Consider the following 20,763-nt stretch of genomic DNA (forward strand, 5'->3'; position numbering starts at 1 on the left):
TGACCTCTCTTACCAGAGAATCATCATGTCAACACTCATGCAGTCATTTGGGGGTCTGGATGTTGCATGGCTTTGACCACATTCAACTTAAATTCCTCCTCATTGACTCTCAAGGTTACTTCCCCTTTTGGACATCATGAGGGTTCGGCCAGTTGCTAGGAAAGGTCTTCCTAGAATGAGAGTTGCACTCTTGTGCTCCTCCATTTCCAGCACCACAAAGTCAGTAGGAAAGGCAAATGGCCCAACCTTGACAATCATGTCTTCAATCACGCTGATGGGTATTTAATGGAGCCATCAGCAAGTTGAAGACATATCCTGGTTGGTTTAATTTCTTCAGCTAAACCAAGCTTTCTGATAGTAGATGCAGGTATTAGGTTGATACTTGCCCAAGATCACATAAAGCTTGCTTGGTACAAACACCTTCTAATGTGCATGGTATCATAAAGCTCCCAGGATCTTTAAGCTTCTCAGGTAAGCTTTTCAGAATGACTGCACTGCATTCTTCAGTGAGGTAAACTTTTCAGTTTCCCTCCAATCCTTCTTATGACTTAAGATCTCTTTCATGAAACTTAGCATAAGAGGTATTTGCTCAAGTGCTTCTGCAAACGGAATCTTTATTTCAAGAGTCCTGAGATAGTCTGCAAAGCGGGCAAATTGCTTATCCTGTTCCGCTTGGCGGAGTTTTTGAGGATAAGGCATTTGGCTTTGTATTCCTCAACCTTAGTTGCTGCAGTTTTATTACCTACAGAAGTGGGTTGGGAAGCCTTGTTATCAGCACTTGTATGTGACTGATTCCTTCTGGCATTTGAATGCCAGAGGTAGGAGCTGGAGTGGCGTTAGACGCCACTTCCTTGCTTGTTACTGGCGTTTGAACGCCAGAACCATGCTCCTTTTGGGCGTTCAACGCCAGATTCAAGCTTGTTTCTGGCGTTGAACGCCAGGAATCAGCATGGTCTGGGCGTTCAGCGCCAGCTTTATCCCTTTCTGGGCTCTGCTTGTCCTCAGAGGGATTTTGATTAGCTATTCGTTCATTTCCTTGCTTCTTGCTGCTTTGAAGTGAGGTATTTAATGTTTTCCCACTTCTTAATTGAACTGCTTGGCATTCTTCTGCTATTTGTTTTGACAGTTGTTTTTCTGTTTGCTTTAATTGCACTTCCATGTTCCTGTTTGCCATTCTTGTTTCCTGTAATATCTCCTTGAATTCGGCTAGCTGCTGAGTTAGAAAGTCTAATTGCTTATTAAATTCATTAGCCTGATCCACCGGATTGAGTTCTGCAGTTACTGTTTAGCTTCTCCTTCCATGGAAGATTCACTGCTTAGATACAGATGCTGATTTCTGGCAACTGTATCAATAAGCTCTTGAGCTTCTTCAATTGTTTTCTCATGTGTATAGATCCACCAGCTGAGTGGTCTAGAGAAATCTAAGCTTTTTCTGTAAGCCCATAGTAGAAGATGTCTAATTGCACCCATTCTGAAAACATTTCAGAGGGGCATTTTCTTAGCATCTCTCTGTATCTTTCCCAAGCATCATAAAGGGATTCATTATCTCCTTGTTTGAAGCCTTGGATGCTTAGCCTTAGCTGTGTCATCCGTTTGGGAGGGAAATAGTGATTCAGGAATTTTTCTGACAGCTGTTTCCATGTTTTTATGCTGTTCTTAGGCTGGTTGTTTAACCACCTCTTAGCTTGATCTTTTACAGCAAATGGAAACAGTAGTAATCTGTAGACATCCTGATCCACTTCCTTATCATGTACTGTATCAGCAATTTGCAGAAATTGTGCCAGAAATTCTGTAGGTTCTTCATGTGGAAGACCAGAGTACTGACAGTTTTGCTGCACCATGATAATGAGCTGAGGATTCAGCTCAAAGCTACTAACTCCAATGGAGGGTATACAGATACTACTCCCATATGAAGCAGTAGTGGGGTTAGCATATGACCCCAGAGTCCTCTTGGACTGTTCATTCCTACTTGCTTCCATGATTGAATACAAGTTGAGAATTTATAGTTTGAAATATGGTGATGTAATAATTAAAAATGAAATAAATAAAAAGAAGAAAAAAAATCGAAAAAGTAGTTGGAAAGTATAATTTTTTTTTTTTTAAAAAAATATAAAAACGAAATTAAATAAAAGAAAGTGGAAATATTTTGAAATTGAAAATTGAATTTTTATAAAAGATTTTCGAAAAAAATTAGTTCAAAATTAGTTAGAAAAATAAAAATTTTTGAATTTTGAATTTTATGATGAAAGAGAAAAACACACAAAAGACACAAGACTTAAAATTTTTAGATCCAATGCTCCTTATTTTTCGAAAATTTTTGGAGGGAAAACACCAAGGAACACCAAACTTAAAATTTTTAGAAAACCAAGACAAATTTTCGAAAATTATATTAAAATTAACAAGAAAACACCAAACTTAAAGTTTGGCACAGATTAAACCAAGAAAAATTATTTTTGAAAAAGATTTTCAAAAGAACTGGTGCCCAATTGCCAAGAACATAAGCCAACACTATAACCAACTGAATTAAAAATGTAATGTATTTTAAAGATGTATTATTTTTATGGATAAACTAAATTTTTGAAAACTAATGTTTTGAAAAAGCACAAGAAAAACAAGAAAAGGCACAGAACAAGAAAAACTCAAGATCAAACAAGAAAAATAAGCAAGAACAACTTGAAGATCAATGAAGAACAAAGAACACAAGTCGAAAATTTTAAAAGAAAATATGAGATATGCAATTGACACCAAACTTAGAACAAGACACTAAAACTCACGAAAATTTAACAATTAATTAAGAAAAATAATATTTTGAAAAGAAATTTTTTTTGAAAATAAACTATCCTATCAAGATTTAGTGACTCTATAACAATAAAAAAAATTAAAATAAAAATAAATTATTCCTAATCTAAGAAATAAAATAAGCCTTCAATTGTCCAAACTCAATAATCCCCGGCAACGGCGCCAAAAACTTGGTGGACGAAATTGTATCTCTTTATAGAATATGATAATAGAATATGGTCCAAGATCAACTTCGTTCAACTAACCAGCAAGTGTACTGGGTCGTCCAAGTAATACCTTACGTGAGTAAGGGTCGAATCCACAGAGATTATTGGTTTGAAGCAATCAATATTTATTTTATTAATCTTAGTCAGGATGTCACAAAATTGTTTGGATTACTTGAACAATAGAGTTATTTGTTTATAAAGGATTATGGAATATATTGGAATAATAAAGAATACTAGCGTTACTTGTTGTGCAGTAATGGAGAATATGTTGGAGTTTTGGAGATGCTTTGTTCTCTGATCTTCAACTCTTCCTTGAGATCCTCTTCTCACACGCAGATTCCTTCCATGGCAAGCTCTATGTAGGGTGTCACCGTTGTCAGTGGCTACTTCCCATCCTCGCAGTGAAAGCTAATGCACGCACTCTGTCACAGTACGGCCAATCACCGGTTGGTTCCCGCTCCTACTGGAATAGAATCCCTCTTTTGCGTCTGTCACTAACGCCCAGCAGGTTAAAGTTTGAAGCACGTCACAGTCATTCAATCCCAGAATCCTACTCGGAATACCACAGACAAGGTTTAGACTTTCCGGATTCTCATGAATGCTGCCATCAATCCGGCTTATACCACGAAGATTCTGTTGGGGAATCTAAGAGATATTCATTCAATCTGATGTAGAACGGAGGTGGTTGTCAGGCACACGTTCATGGGTTGAGGAGGTGATGAGTGTCACGGATCATCACCTTCTCCACAGTTAGGCGCGAATAAACATCTTAGATAAGAACAAGCGTGTTTGAATGGAAAACAAAGGAATTGTATTAAATCATCGAGACGCTGCAAAGCTCCTCACCCCCAACAATGGAGTTTAGAGACTCATGCCGTCAAAAGTATGTAATTCAGATCTGAAAATGTCATGAGGTACAAGATAAGTCTGTAAAAGTTGTTTAAATAGTAAACTAGTAACCTAGGTTACAGAAAAGTGAATAAACTAAGATAATTGGTGCAGAAATCCACTTCTGGGGCCCACTTGGGTGTGCTGGGGCTGAGACTAATGCTTTCCACGTGTAGAGGCCTTTCTTGGCGTCAAACTCCAAGTTTTGACGTGTTTTGGGCGTTCAACTCCGGATCATGACGTTTTTCTGGCGTTTAACTCCAGACAGCAGCGTGTACTTGGCGTTCAACGCCAAGTTACGTCGTCAATCTTCGCGCAAAGTATGGACTATTATATATTGCTGGAAAGCCCTGGATGTCTACTTTCCAACGCCGTTGAGAGCGCGCCAATTGGACTCCTGTAGCTCCAGAAAATCCATTTCGAGTGCAGGGAGGTCAGGATCCAACAGCATCAGCAGTCCTTTTTCAGCCTAAGTCAGATTTTGCTCAGCTCCCTCAATTTCAGCCAGAAAATACCTGAAATCACAGAAAAACACACAAACTCATAGTAAAGTCCAGAAATATAATTTTTGCCTAAAAACTAATATTATTTTACTAAAAACTAACTGAAACATGCTAAAATCTACATGAAATTACCCCCAAAAAGCGTATAAAATATCCGCTCATCAGCATCTCACTCTATCCCTTGTAATTCAGAATGATTGGCTTCTTTAGGAACTCAGAATCCAGATAGTGTTAATGATTCTCCTAGTAAAGTATGATGATTCTTGAACATAGCTATTTCTTGAGTCTTGGCCGTGGCCCAAAGCACTCTGTCTTCCAGTATTACCACCGGATACATACATGCCACAGACACATAATTGGGTGAACCTTTTCAGATTGTGACTCAGCTTTGCTCAAGTCCCCAATTAGAGGTGTCCAGGGTTCTTAAGCACACTCTTATTTGCCTTGGATCACAACTTTATTTCTTTTCTTTTTCTTTCTTTTTTTTCGGTTTTTTTTTTCGTTTTTTTTTTTTGAAATGCTTTTTCTTGCTTCAAGAATCATTTTATTGATTTTTCAGATCCTCAGTAACATGTCTCCTTTTTCATCATTCTTTCAAGAGCCAACATTCATGAACCACAAATTCAAAAGACATATGCACTGTTTAAGCATACATTCAGAGAACAAAAATATTGCCACCACATCAAAATAATTAAACTATTATAAAATTCAAAATTCATGCAATTCTTTCTTTTATCAATTAGGCACGTTTTTATTGAAGAAAGGTGATGGATTCATAGGACATTCATAACTTTAAGGCATAGACACTAAGACACTAATGATCATAAGACACAAACATGGATAACCATAAGCATAAAAATTCGAAAAACAGAAGAACAAATAACAAGGAAATCAAAGAACGGGTCCACCTTAGTGATGGCGGCTCTTTCTTGCTCTTGAAGATCCTATGGAGTGCTTGAGCTCCTCAATGTCTCTTCCTTGTCTTTGTTGCTCCTCCCTCATGATTCTTTGATCTTCTCTAATTTCATGAAGGATGATGGAGTGTTCTTGATGCTCCACCCTTAGTTGTCCCATGTTGGAACTTAGTTCTCCTAGGGAGGTGTTTAGTTGCTCCCAATAGTTTTGTGGAGGAAAATTCATCCCTTGAGGAATCTCAGGGATCTCATGATGAGTGAGATCTCTTGTGTACTCCATCCTTTTCTTGGTGATGGGCTTGTCCTCATCAATGGAATGTCTCCCTCTATGTCAACTCCAACTGAATAACAGAGGTGACAAATGAGATGAGGAAAGGTTAACCTTGCCAAGGTGGAGGTCTTGTCCGCCACCTTATAGAGTTCTTGGGCTATAACCTCATGAACCTCTATTTCTTCTCCAATCATGATACTATGGATCATGATGGCCCGGTCTATGGTAACTTCGGACCGGTTGCTAGTGGGAATGATTGAGCGTTGTATGAACTCTAACCATCCTCTAGCCACGGGCTTGAGGTCATGCCTTCTCAATTGGACCGGCTTTCCTCTTGAATCTTGCTTCCATTGTGCGCCCTCTTCACATATGACTGTGAGGACTTGGTCCAACCTTTGATCAAAGTTGACCTTCTAGTGTAAGGATGCTCATCTCCTTGCATCATAGGCAAGTTGAACGCCACCCTCACACTCTCCGGACTAAAATCCAAGTATTTCCCCCGAACCATAGTGAGATAATTCTTTGGATTCGGGTTCACACTTTGGTCATGGTTCTTTGTGATCCATGCATTGGCATAGAACTCTTGAACCATCAAGATTCCGACTTGTTGAATGGGGTTGGTAAGAACTTCCCAACCTCTTCTTCGGATCTCATGGCGGATCTCCGGATATTCACCCTTTTTGAGTGAAAAGGGGACCTCGGAGATCACCTTCTTCAAGGCCAAAACTTCATAGAAGTGGTCTTGATGCACCCTTGAGAGGAATCTATCCATCTCCCATGACTCGGAGGTGGAAGCTTTTGCCTTCCCTTTCCTCTTTTTAGAGGTTTCTCCGGCCTTGGATGCCATAATGGTTATGAAAAAGCAATGCTTTTACCACACCAAACTTAAAATGTTTGCTCGTCCTCGAGCAAAAGAAGAAAGAAGAGAGTAGAAGAAGAAGAAATGAGGAAGAGGGAGATGGTGGTGTATTCGGCCAAGAAGGGGGAAGAAAGGGTGTTTAGGTTGTGTGAAAATGAAGAGTTGAAGAAGGGTATTTATAGGAGAGAGGGGGGTAAAGGTTCGGCCATTATGGGTGGGTTTGGGAGGGAAAGTGGTTTGAATTTGAAGGGTGAGGTTGGTGGGGTTTTATGAGGGATGGATGTGAGTGGTGAAGAGAAAGATGGGATTTGATAGGTGAGGGGTTTTGGGGAAGAGGTGTTGAGGTGATTGGTGAATGGGGGAAGAAGAGAGAGAGTGATGGTAGGGTCCTGTGGGGTCCACAGATCCTGTTGTGTCAAGGAAAAGTCATCCCTGCACCAAATGTTGCTCAAAATCACGTTTTGAGCCATTTCTGGCGTTAAACGCCGGGCTGGTGCCCATTCCTGGCGTTTAACGCCAGGTTCTTGCCCTTTACTGGCGTTTAACGCCAGTCTGGTGCCCCTTTCTGGCGTTAAACGCCCAGAATGGTGCCAGACTGGGCGTTAAACGCCCAACAGCTAGCATTACTGGCGTTTGAACGCCAGTTTCTTCTCCTCCAGGGTGTGCTGTTTTTCTTCCTGTTTTTCATTCTGTTTTTGCTTTTTTCATTGTTTTTGTGACTTCTTATGATCATCAACCTACAAAAAAGATAAAATAACAAAAGAAAATAATTAATTATAAAACATTGGGTTGCCTCCCAACAAGCGCTTCTTTAATGTCATTAGCTTGACAGAGGGCTCTCATGGAGCCTCAGAATTGCTCAGAACCGTGTTGAAACCTCCCAACACCAAACTTAGAGTTTGAATGTGGGGGTTCAACACCAAACTTAGAGTTTGGTTGTGGCCTCCCAACACCAAACTTAGAGTTTGACTGTGGGGGCTCTGTTTGGCTCTGCTTTGAGAGAAGCTCTTCATGCTTCTTCTCCATGGTGATAGAGGGATATCCTTGGGCCTTAAACACCAAGGATTCTTCATTCACTTGAATGATCAACTCTCCTCTATCAACATCAATCACAGCCTTTGTTGTGGCTAGGAAGGGTCTGCCAAGGATGATAGATTCATCCATGCACTTCCCAGTCTCTAGGACTATGAAATCAGTAGGGATGTAATGGTCTTCAATCTTAACCAAAACGTTCGCTTCAAGTCCATAAGCTTGTTTTCTTGAGTTGTCTGCCATCTCTAGTGAGATCTTTGCAGCTTGCATCTCAAGGATCCCTAATTTCTCCATTACAGAGAGGGGCATGAGGTTTACACTTGACCCTAAGTCACACAAGGCCTTCTTGAAGGTCATGGTGCCTATGGTACAAGGTATAGAAAACTTCCCAGGATCCTGCCTCTTTTGAGGCAGTTTCTGCCTAGACAAGTCATCCAGTTCTTTGGTGAGCAAGGGAGGTTCATCTTCCCAAGTCTCATTTCCAAATAACTTGTCATTTAGCTTCATGATTGCTCCAAGGTATTTAGCAACTTGCTCTTCAGTGACATACTCATCCTCTTCAGAGGAAGAATACTCATCAGAGCTCATGAATGGCAGAAGTAATTCCAATGGAATCTCTATGGTCTCATTTTGAGCCTCAGATTCCCATTGTTCCTCATTGAGGAACTCAGAGGAGAGTGGTGCACGCCCACTGGGGTCTTTCTCAGTGGCGTCTTCTTCCTCTCTTTCATCTCTATATTCGGCCATGTTGATGGCCTTGCACTCTCCTTTTGGATTTTCTTCTGTATTACTTGGGAGAGTACTAGGAGGGAGTTCAGTAACCTTCTTGCTTAGCTGACCCACTTGTCCTTCCAAATTTCTGATGGAGGACCTTGTTTCATTCATGAAACTTTGAGTGGTCTTTATTAGATCAGAGACCATTGTTGCTAAGTCAGAAGTATTCTGCTTAGAACTCTCTGTCTGTTGCTGAGAAGATGATGGAAAAGGCTTGCCATTGCTAAACCTGTTTCTTCCACCATTATTGTTATTGAAACCTTGTTGAGGTCTCTCTTGAGTCTTCCATGAGAAATTTGGGTGATTTCTCCATGAAGAATTGTAGGTGTTTCCATAGGGTTCTCCTAGGTAATTCACCTCTTCCATGGAAGGGTTCTCAGGATCATAAGCTTCTTCCTCAGATGAAGCTTCCTTAGTACTGCCAGGTGCATTTTGCATTCCAAACAGACTTTGAGAAATCAAATTGACTTGTTGAGTCAATATCTTGTTCTGAGCCAGTATGGCATTCAGAGTATCAATCTCAAGAACTCCTTTCTTCTGACTAGTCCCATTGTTCACAGGATTCCTTTCAGAAGTGTACATGAATTGGTTATTTGCAACCATTTCCATCAGCTCTTGAGCTTCTGTAGGCGTCTTCTTCAAATGAAGAGATCCTCCAGCAGAGCTATCCAAAGACATCTTGGATAGTTCAGAGAGACCATCATAGAAGATACCTATGATGCTCCATTCAGAAAGCATGTCTGAGGGACATCTTCTGATTAATTGTTTGTATCTTTCCCAAGCTTCATAGAGGGATTCTCCATCCTTCTGTCTGAAGGTTTGGACTTCCACTCTAAGCTTACTCCATTTTTGAGGTGGAAAGAACTTTGCCAAGAAGGCATTGACTAGCTTTTCCCAAGAGTCCAGGCTATCTTTAGGTTGTGAGTCCAACCATATTCTAGCTCTGTCTCTTACAGCAAAAGGGAATAGCATCAGTCTGTAGACCTCAGGGTCAACCCCATTAGTCTTGACTGTGTCACAGATTTGCAAGAACTCAGCTAAAAACTGATGAGGATCTTCCATTGGAAGTCCATGGAATTTGCAATTCTGTTGCATTAGAGAAACTAATTGAGGCTTAAGCTCAAAGTTGTTTGCTCCAATGGCAAGGATAGAGATGCTTCTCCCATAGAAGTTGGGAGTAGGTGCAGTAAAGTCACCCAGCACCTTCCTTGTATTGTTGGCATTGTTGTTGTTTTCGGCTGCCATGTGTTCTTCTTTTTTGAAGAATTCGGTCAGGTCCTCTAAAGAGAGTTGTGCTTTGGCTTCTCTTAGCTTTCGCTTCAAGGTTCTCTCAGGTTCAGGGTCAGCTTCAACAAGAATGCCTTTGTCTCTGCTCCTGCTCATATGAAAGAGAAGAGAAAAAGAAAATGTGGAATCCTCTATGTCACAGTATAGAGATTCCTTGAAGTGTCAGAGGAAAAGAAAAATAAAAGAAAAGAAGGTAGAAGAATTCGAACTTGATTAGATAGAGTTCGAATTGTGCATTAAGAAGGAGTAGTACTCCATAAATAGAAGGATGTGAGAGAGAGGGAAGAGGATTTTCGAAAATTCAATTAAAAAGATTTTAAAAACATTTTGAAAAATACTTAATTGATTTTCGAAAATAAAAGTAAGAAAGAAATCAAGTGATTTTTGAAAAAGGATTTGAAATTAGAAATTAAAAAGATTTGATTGAAAACTATTTTGAAAAAGATGAGGTTAAGAAGATATGATTAGTTTTTAAAGAGATGTGATTGAGAAGATATGATTTGAAAACAATTTTAAAAGATATGTTTTGAAAACAATTTTAAAAGATTTGATTTTGAAAATTAGTGACTTGCCTAACAAGAAAAGATATGATTCAAACATTAAACCTTTCTCAACAGAAAAGGCAACAAATTTGAGATGTTCAATCAAATCATTAATTGTTAGTAAGTATCTTTGAAAAAGGAAAGAAATTAATTTTGAAAACATTTGAGTGAAAAGATTTGATTTGAAAAAGATTTGATTTTGAAAAACTTGAAAAAAATTGATTTGAAAACAAAATCTTCCCCCTAGCACCATCCTGGCGTTAAACGCCCAGAATGGTATACATTCTGGCGTTTAACGCCCAAAATGCTACCTTTTTGGGCGTTAAACGCCCAACCAGGTGCCCTGGCTGGCGTTTAAACGCCAGTCTGCCTTCTTCACTGGGCATTTTTGAATGCTCAGCTTTTTCTGTATAATTCCTCTGCAGTGTGTTCTGAATCTTCAATCCCTTGTATCATTGACTTGAAAAGACACAAATTAAAAATATTTTTGGATTTTTAATAATTAAAATGCAACAAGAATCAAATAACAATGCATGCAAGACACCAAACTTAGCAGTTTGTATACTACTGACACTAATGAACTGAAAATGCATATGAGACACACAAAATACTCAAGTCAATAGAATTCAAAGATCAGAGCAAGTGAATCATCAAGAACATCTTGAAGATCACTAAGACATATGAATGCATGCAGTTGACACCAAACTTAGGATGAGACACTAGACTCAAACAAGAAATATTTTTTAATTTTATGATTTTTTTTTAATTTTTTAATTTTTTTGTGTTTTTCGAAAATTAAGTGGAAAAAGAAGGTATCAAAATTCTTAATGAGAATTCCAGGAATCAGTGCAATGCTAGTCTAAGACTCCGGTCCAGGAATTAGACATGGCTTCACAGCCAGCCAAGCTTCCAAAGAAAGCTTCGGTCTAAAACACTAGACATGACCAAAGGTCAGCCAAGCCTTAGCAAATCACTGCTCCAAAAGCAAGATTGATGCGAAATCAACAAGCTCTTGTGGTGATAAGTTGAAACCTCGGTCCAATCAGATTAGACATGGCTTCTCAGCCAGCCAGATTTCAACAAATCATCATGAAACTCTAGAATTCATCTTCAAGAATTTCGAAAAAAAATACCTAATCTAAGCAACAAGATGAACCGTCAGTTGTCCAGCCTAAACAATCCCGGGCAATAACACCAAAAATTTGATGTTGTTGCCGGATCTTGGCACTAATGTTACCAAAGGCTTGCTCAAAACTAGAACAATCCCCGGCAACGGCGCCAAAAACTTGGTGCGCGAAATTGTGAACTATACTTTTTCACAACTCTCATAATCCCTGGTAATGGCTCCAAAAACTTGGTGCGCTCAATACCATGGCATTACACAACTTCGCACAACTAACCAGCAAGTGCACTGGGTCGTCCAAGTAATAAACCTTACGTGAGTAAGGGTCGATCCCACGGAGATTGTTAGTATTGAAGCAAGCTATGGTCATCTTATAAATCTTAGTCAGGCAAACTCAGATATATATGGTGATGAACGAAAATAACATAAAAGATAAAGATAGTGATACTTATGTAATTCATTGGTAGGAACTTCAGATAAGCGCATGAAGATGCCTTCCCTTCCGTCTCTCTGCTTTCCTACTGTCTTCATCCAACCCTTCTTACTCCTTTCCATGGCAAGCTCGTATAGGGTCTCACTGTTGTCAGCAGCTACCTCCCATCCTCGCAGTGAAAGCTAATGCACACACTCTGTCACAATGCTGCCAATCACCGGTGTGGTTCCCTCCCCTACCGGAATAGAATAACTCTTTTGCGTCTGTCACTAACGCCCAGTAGGTTACAGGTTTGAAGCACGTCACAGTCATTCAATCATTGAATCCTACTCAGAATACCACAGACAAGGTTAGACCTTCCGGATTCTCTTGAATGCTGCCATCAGTTCTTGCCTATACCACGAAGACTCTGATCTCACGGAATGGTTGGCTCGTTTGTCAGGCGAGCACTCGGTTGTCAGGCGATCAACCATGCATCGTGCAATCAGGAATCCAAGAGATATTCACTAAGCCTCAGATGCTTGTAGAACAAGAATGGTTGTCAGTCACCTTGTTCATGGGTGAGAAGGATGATGGGCGTCAATCATCACCTTCATCATGTTGAAGAACAAGTGATATCTTGGATAAAGAACAAGCGGAATTGAATGGAAGAACAATAGTAATTGCATTAATACTCGAGGTACAGCAGAGCTCCACACCTTAATCTATGGTGTGTAGAAACTCCACCGTTGAAAATACATAAGCATAAGGTCTAGGCATGGCCGAATGGCCAGCCTCCCAATGATCTAAGAACTAAAATGTCCAAAGATGATCTAGAGATCTAAAAGTGATCAAAAGATTTCTTATACAATAGTAAAAGGTCCTACTTATAAGAAACTAGTAGCCTAGGGTGTACAGAAATGAGTAAATGACATAAAAATCCTCTTCCGGGCCCACTTGGTGTGTGCTTGGGTTGAGCAATGAAGCAATTTCGTGTAGAGACTCTTCTTGGAGTTAAACGCCAGCTTTGGTGCCAGTTTGGGCGTTTAACTCCCATTTGGGTGCCAGTTCCAGCGTTTAACGCTGGGATTCCTTGAGGTGACTTTGAACGCCGGTTTGGGCCATCAAATCTTGGGCAAAGTATGGACTATTATATATTGCTAGAAAGCCCAGGATGTCTACTTTCCAACGCCGTTGAGAGCGCGCCAATTGGGCTTCTGTAGCTCCAGAAAATCCACTTCGAATGCAGGGAGGTCAGAATCCAACAGCATCTGCAGTCCTTTTTAGTCTCTGGATCAGATTTTTGCTCAGGTCCCTCAATTTCAGCCAGAAAATACCTGAAATCACAGAAAAACACACAAACTCATAGTAAAGTCCAGAAAAGTGAATTTTAACTAAAAACTAATAAAAATATACTAAAAACTAACTAGATCATACTAAAAACATACTAAAAACAATGCCAAAAAGTATACAAATTATCCGCTCATCAGTCGTCCAAGTAATAAACCTTACGCGAGTAAGGGTCGATCCCACGGAGATTGGTGGTATGAAGCAAGCTATGGTCACCTTGTAAATCTCGGTCAGGCAGACTCAAATGGGTATAGTGATAAACGAATAAAGCATAAAGATAAAGATAGAGATACTTATGTATATCATTGGTGAGAGCTTCAGATAAGCGAATGAAGATGCCTTCCCTTCTGTCTCTCTGCTTTCCTACTGTCTTCATCCAATCCTTCTTACTCCTTTCCATGGCAAGCTTATGCAAGGGTTTCACCGTTGTCAATGGCTACCTCCCATCCTCTCAGTGAAAATACGTCCCGATGCTCTGTCACAGCATGGCTAATCATCTGTCGGTTCTCGTTCAGGCCAGAATAGAATCCAGTGATTCTTTTGCGTCTGTCACTAACGCCCCGCCCTCAGGAGTTTGAAGCACGTCACAGTCATTCAATCATTGAATCCTACTCAGAATACCACAGACAAGGTTAGACCTTCCGGATTCTCTTGAATGCCGCCATCAGTTCTTGCCTATACCACGAAGACTCTGATCTCACGGAATGGCTGGCTCGTTTGTCAGGCGAGCACTCGGTTGTCAGGCGATCAACCATGCATCGTGCAATTAGAAATCCAAGAGATAAACACTAGAGCCTTGATGCTTTGTAGAATAAAGTGGTTGTCAGTCACTTTGTTCATGAGTGAGAATGATGATGAGTGTCACGGATCATCACATTCATCAAGTTGAATAACAAGTGATATCTTGGACAAAGAACAAGCGGAATTGAATAGAAGAACAATAGTAATTGCATTAATACTCGAGGTACAGCAGAGCTCCACACCTTAATCTATGGTGTGTAGAAACTCCACCGTTGAAAATACATAAGAACAAGGTCTAGGCATGGCCGAATGGCCAGCCTCCCAATGATCAAAAAGATCTAAAGATCTCCAGATGTCTAATACAATAGTAAAAGGTCCTACTTATAGAAAACTAGTAGCCTAAGGTGTACAAAGATGAGTAAATGACATAAAAATCCACTTCCGGGCCCACTTGGTGTGTGCTTGGGCTGAGCAATGAAGCATTTTCGTGTAGAGACTCTCCTTGGAGTTAAACGCCAGCTTTTATGCCAGTTTGGGCGTTTAACTCCCATTTAGGTGCCAGTTCCGGCGTTTAACGCTGGAATTTCTGAGGGTGACTTTGAACGCCGGTTTGGGCCATCAAATCTTGGACAAAGTATGGACTATCATATATTGATGGAAAGCCCAGGATGTCTACTTTCCAACGCCGTTGAGAGCACGCCAATTGGGCTTCTGTAGCTCCAGAAAATTCACTTCGAGTGCAGGGAGGTCAGAATCCAACAGCATCTGCAGTCCTTTTCAGTCTCTGAATCAGATTTTTGCTCAGGTCCCTCAATTTCAGCCAGAAAATACCTGAAATCACAGAAAAACACACAAACTCATAGTAAAGTCCAGAAAAGTGAATTTTAACTAAAAACTAATAAAAATATACTAAGAACTCAACTAAAACTACTAAAAACATACTAAAAACAATGCCAAAAAGCGTATAAATTATCCGCTCATCAATACCATTAAAGTTCGGACCAACCAACCCATAAAAGGGATATTGCTGAAAACAGATCTAGCAGGACGAATCCTACAATGGGCAATTGAGTTGTCTGAGTTCGACCTCCAATACGAGGCGCGGACAGCCATCAAATCACAATACCTGGCCGACTTCATCGCAGAATTCACAAACACCCCGGAAATTCCCATAGAGTGGAACATATACGTGGACGGATCCTCGAATAAAACAGGAAGCGGTGCGGGTGTGATAATCGAAAGCAACCTAGGAACTCAACTTGAGCTCTCCCTTAAATTCGGATTCCCGGCCTCAAACAACCAGGCAGAATACGAAGCACTATTAGCTGGTTTGAAGCTGGCTATGGAGGTTGGAGCTCGGAAACTCAACATCTACAGTGACTCACAAGTCATCACCTCACAAATAACAGGAAGCTACCAAGCCAAAGATCCGACCATGAAAAAATATTTGGATAAAACCAAAGAACAGCTCGGACAACTCGGGGAATATAGGATCTACCACATACCTCGTGAGCAAAATGCCCGAGCTGACGCCCTTTCAAAATTAGCCAGCACCAAACCAGGGGGCAACAACAGAAGCCTCATCCAGGAGATACTACAGAACCCGTCAATAGCGGAAGAAGAAAAAGTCCTGGCCATAATAGGTCGGGATCAAGGATGGATGACCCCATAATAAACTACCTCAAAACAGAAGCACTCCCTACAGATGAAAAGAAGGCAAAGAGGCTGAAAAGGGAGGCACAGTACTACACTATCATAAACAACACACTATACAAAAGAGGGATATCAACACCTTTACTAAAATGCGTACCGACTTCTAACACAAAGGAAGTCTTGGAGGAAGTGCACAGCGGCATTTGTGGTAATCATCTCGAAGCGCAAGCTCTCACCAAAAAGATACTCCGAACGGGATTCTATTGGCCAACTCTACAAAAAGAGGCTACAGAATTTGTGAGGACATGCCCACCATGCCAGAAGCATGCCAACTTTCACATTGCCCACCAGAAAAGCTCATCAGCGTGACCTCACCCTGGCCATTTGCAAAATGGGGACTCGACCTTCTCGGACCCTTCCCACAGGGATCGGGACATGTAAAATTCCTCATAGTAGGAGTAGACTATTTCACAAAATGGATCGAGGCAGAACCCCTAGCTAACGCCACCGCTCAAAGAAGTCAAAAATTCCTATATAGGAACATTATTACGAGGTTCGGGGTACCATACTCCATCACCACGGACAACGGTACCCAATTTACAAAGGCAGGCTTCAGAAAATTGGTGGCCGACTTGAACATAAAACACCAGTTCACCTCCGTCGAACATCCCCAAGCCAATGGACAAGCCGAAGCGGCCAATAAAGTCATATTGGCCGGACTAAAGTGGAGGCTACAAGAAGCAAAGGGAGCTTGGGCCGAGGAACTTCCACAAGTCCTATGGGCGTATCGAACAACCCCCCATTCTACTACAAACAAATCACCATTCCGACTAGCATACGAAGCGGAGGCAATGATTCCAATAGAAATTGAAGAAGGATCTTCCCGAGTAGTCCACTACAATGAACAAGCAAACTCCCAACTTCAGAGAGAAGAGCTCGACTTGTTACCCGAAATCCAAGAAAGAGCTCGAATCAGGGAAGAAGCTCTAAAGCGACGAATGGCTTCCAAATATAATCAAAAGGTAGTGCCGAGAAGTTTTGCAGAGAATGATTTCATCCTAATCAGAAATGACATTGGAACAACTCGACCCGGAGATAGAAAGCTGGCAGCAAACTGGAAAGGACCTTACCGAGTCATTGAAGTACTGGGGAAGGGCTACTACAGACTGTCCGAGCTTGATGGACGAGAGTTTCCCCGATCATGGCACGCCTGCAACCTAAGAAGGTACTACAGTTAGAAAAGGTAAAGGATCTCACTAAATGGATGCGCTCTTTTTCCTGAAAAGGTTTTTTAATGAGGCACCATGTAGAGACCTAGATCATACCCGACTTAAAGGGACAAGGAAACTCCCACACGTATATATTTGCATTTTTTCTTTGAATAAAGTTTATTTAGATATTCTACAAGATTCCAAGACGCATTAATCTGAAGTATTCATCGTCCGATTATAAAGCAACAGGTCGGCAGAAAGTGAAAAATAAATTCACTGCGTGACCACGATAAAGACAATCGTCCGATAAAGGTGAAAACGCGATTTACCCAAAGGACGATCTAAAGACGCCAACCATTTTCTACAAATCGGCAAAGATGAACACAGAATAATGTAAGAAGTTATCGAAAGCAATCCAAAAAAAAAAAGAACCTGACGAGGTCTTACGAATAGCTAATATAATAACTTAAAGACTGGCCGACGTTCAGAAGTCGGACCAAGTCAACCCAAGTTATAAGTAAACCCTGGAAAGAGGTATGGCCAACCCTATTAAAGAGGATTACTTTAACTTAAAAGGGCCTGACATAACAAAGTCAGCCCAAAACTAAAAAGTTATACAAGTAGTCCCTGAAAGAGATCTGACAAAGATCCAAGAAAGAGGACTACGAAAAATAACTTAAAGGAGACCGACACAACCAAGTCGGACTCCTATCACTAAAAAGTTATACAAGTAGTCCCTGAAAGAGATCTGACAAAGATCCAAGAAAGAGGACTACGAAAAATAACTTAAAGGAGACCGACAGAACCAAGTCGGACTCCTATCACTAAAAAGTTATACAAGTAGTCCCTGAAAGAGATCTGACAAAGATCCAAGAAAGAGAACTACGAAATATAACTTAAAGGAGACCGACACAACCAAGTCGGACTCCTATCACTAAAAAGTTATACAAGTAATCCCTGAAAGAGATCTGACAAAGATCCAAGAAAGAGGACTACGAAAAATAACTTAAAGGAGACCAACACAACCAAGTCGGACTCCTATCACTAAAAAGTTATACAAGTAGTCCCTGAAAGAGATCTGACAAAGATCCAAGAAAGAGGACTACGAAAAATAACTTAAAGGAGACCGACACAACCAAGTCGGACTCCTATCACTTAAAAGATACCAAAGTAGTCCCTGAAAGAGATCTGAAAGAGGGATCAGCGCAAAAGACCCGTCAAGAAACAAGTTGGACCCCTGAGTCACAACCTCAAAGGATCAAAAGCTACAAACAATAAAACAATCCGAGGAGGTCGAGCTGCAAGATCTCAACATCAGCAGAAAACAGAAGAAAAGGCCAAGTAAAAAAAAACTACTTTTTTTAAAAGGCCGTGAAAGGCCACCAAAACCTACTATCAAAAGACAGCAAGCTATTGTTCAAAATATAAAAGTTGCTATAAGTGTCAGCAATCAAATAAAAAAGTTTCAAAAGCCCACAAGCCGGGCCAGCTACAGATCAACAAGCTTCAGGAACCTTCTTGGCGTCATCAGGACAAGGAGAAGGAGGACGAGTCTGAATAGGAATGGCATCTATAGTTCCATCTTCCCGATTCAGAACCTGGCAATCCGAATCAGGCGCAACCGGAGGAACAGAAGAAATCGACACTTTCGCAAAGGACACAGGAGGAGGATCAGCATCATCATCACCATCGTCATCAGGGACAATCTTGCCATCCCTGACAATATTGTCCAGGCTGAAAGGGGTGAGATCGGCCTCGGGGGCGATGACTCGAGCTTGCTCCTTCAAGTTCTCGTAAGCAGCAGTCACACTACCCATGAGATGACCTTGGAGCTCAGAATAATCCTCCCGGGCATTGTTCAACTCCTCCCTCAGGCGCATCACCTCCCGATAAGTCGTAACATAACTCTCCTTATGCATCAGAGCTATGTCCTCGGCCAACCTCAAAGAAGCCGCCAGTGAAAGAGAACTCACCTTCTCATTTTCTAGATCCTTCTCTAACTTGGTCACCTTTAATTCAAGCTCCTCCTTCAGCCCCTTTATCCGGTCAAACTCCTGCTTTGCCTCCTCCATAAATGCCTTGGTAGCATAAAGAGGGAGACTTTGAGCAGTCCGGTGTATAGCGGCTGTCATATACGCCATCTGTACGTGATTTCGAGCCATAAATTCCAAATGATGGAGGATGGACACGTCGTCCATTGAGAGGGTACTGTAGGGCCCAATTTGTTGATCTATAAACTCAATAGCATTGAAGTCAGGGGCATTGAGATCGAAGGGCTCGACCGTCTTTTGCTTCTTACTTGGAGGGGCAGCAGATGGAGCGGCAGAAGTAGGGTGAGGGTCCACCAAACGGACCCAAGGTGTTGGGATCACCTTCCTCACCCCGGGGGAACTCGGCACTAATGGCTTCTCGCGCACTAGGGAGGATCCCTCCCCAGCCGCCTTGGCGACAATATTCCTGGCAGTAGTCGCCTTCTGCGCCCTCTTAAAAGCTTTCATAGATTCATTATTCTTCATTGCCTCTGCAAATAAAACAGAAGTCAAGCTACAAATCGAACAAGTCAGAAATACAGCTACAAGTAAACATAAACAGATAGCAAAGAAAACACAAGATACCCAGTTCAGTTTGAAGAAGAGAAGGATTGGTTAGAAATTTCTTTGTATCAAGATGGGGAGGTTGACCCCAGCGCTCTTCCAAAACAGTCACAAAGGCCCGTTCAGCCTCATCTAACATGTCCCAAGAATACCTGGAGACCCTCACATCTTTTTGCCATTCCAGGGGAAAGGCAGGCTCATCATTTTCATCCAGAAAAAAGGGGCGAGTTCCTTTAACAGCTCGGACCTTGAAAAAATAGTTTTTAAAATCGCAGAATGACTCGTCAAACATGGAAAAAACTTTCTTTCCCTGGGTGGAATGAAAGGAGACCCAGGCTGCCTTCTTTTTTACCACTCCAGGCTTAGTCAAGACAAACAAATAGAAGAAAAGAGATTGGGAAGCAGGAATACCAAAGCCATTGCACAACAATTGGAAAATTTTTATGAAACCCCAGGAGTTGGGGTGAAGTTGAGAAGGGGCAATATTACAAGACCATAACAGGTCGATTTCAAATTGAGTAAAGGGAAAGGTGATACCCAGCTGACCAAAGAAAAAGTCATAAGCATAAAAGAAAGGGCGACCATCAACAACCCGAGTTGAAAAACAGACTCTCTCGTCAGAGGAAGGAGGGACAAGTTCATAGTTCTTCTCATCACCAGAATTGCTACAGACACTATGAAACTGCCTAAGCTGAGTGCAAAATTCAAAATCAGCCAGCGAGACACACAGGAGAACCATGGAGTCCACCCAATCGGCCATACCTGCAGGAACCTGGGAAGGCATCTCTACAACGTTATTTCGGGAAGACATAAGGCCAACTAAATCCTACAAAAAGAAAAGAAGAGTGGATTACTTAAAAACATCTCGGACATGGGTCAAAACATCTCGACGGGCGGATAAACCAAAAAGGGAAAAACCCCAAGACTCAAGATAAAAAGTCTTGGAGCATCCTTTGGAGGCAGTAAACAAAGAAATGTCTTCAAATCATTTCTACAGTCTACATCTCGGCACTCAACAAAATAAAATCCAGAAAAGAAAACAAAGAAAGCAAAAAACGCAAAAGGTCCACCCTTCTACAGTTTATCAGGAAAAGCATTGCTTCTACAATTTACCAGCACTACTGCTACAGTTTGTCAGAACACCAAAAAAGGCCAAAATGGAAAAACAGCAAAGGCACGAACTTTTCAAAATCAAGCAAAAATCATCAGCCAAAGGCACAAACAGAAACGGCGGTAACATGCAAAAGGAAAAAAAGATTCAAGCAAACAAAAGATTCGCACTGAAAAAGAGAAAAAAACCAGAGCATGCAACAAGTCAAGCACGATAAAAACAAGAAAGATCCAAACTTTCTCCAAAAGGAAGATCAAAAGGAAAACCCCATCGCAAAATCAGAAATAAACGAGGAAACACGAAATGAGACTAACCTGGAGAAAAGAAGAAAACCTCGAAGAAAGCTGAAAAGCAGAAGCAACAAAGCCACCCCCTCAAAGAGGAAGAATGCGAAGACAGAAGGAAAAAATGTGGAAATAGCCCTCTTCCAAAAACGCAGTAGTAGAACAGACGTCACAAAGAAGAAACTACAAACTCTGGGCAAGAAACAGAA

At 41.1% G+C, this 20,763-nt stretch overlaps 1 non-coding gene across 1 annotated transcript; it reads left to right on the top strand.

Annotated features, from left to right (window-relative positions):
- Positions 1-8,978: 8,978 nt before the first annotated feature.
- Positions 8,979-9,086, top strand: LOC130972028 (small nucleolar RNA R71). The gene has a single exon (XR_009083231.1). It is a non-coding gene; the product is annotated as a small nucleolar RNA R71 (small nucleolar RNA).
- The last annotated feature ends 11,677 nt before the right edge of the window (positions 9,087-20,763 follow it).

The sequence above is a fragment of the Arachis stenosperma genome, chromosome 3 (genome assembly GCF_014773155.1).
Source record: "Arachis stenosperma cultivar V10309 chromosome 3, arast.V10309.gnm1.PFL2, whole genome shotgun sequence".
Taxonomy (NCBI): Eukaryota; Viridiplantae; Streptophyta; class Magnoliopsida; order Fabales; family Fabaceae; genus Arachis; species Arachis stenosperma.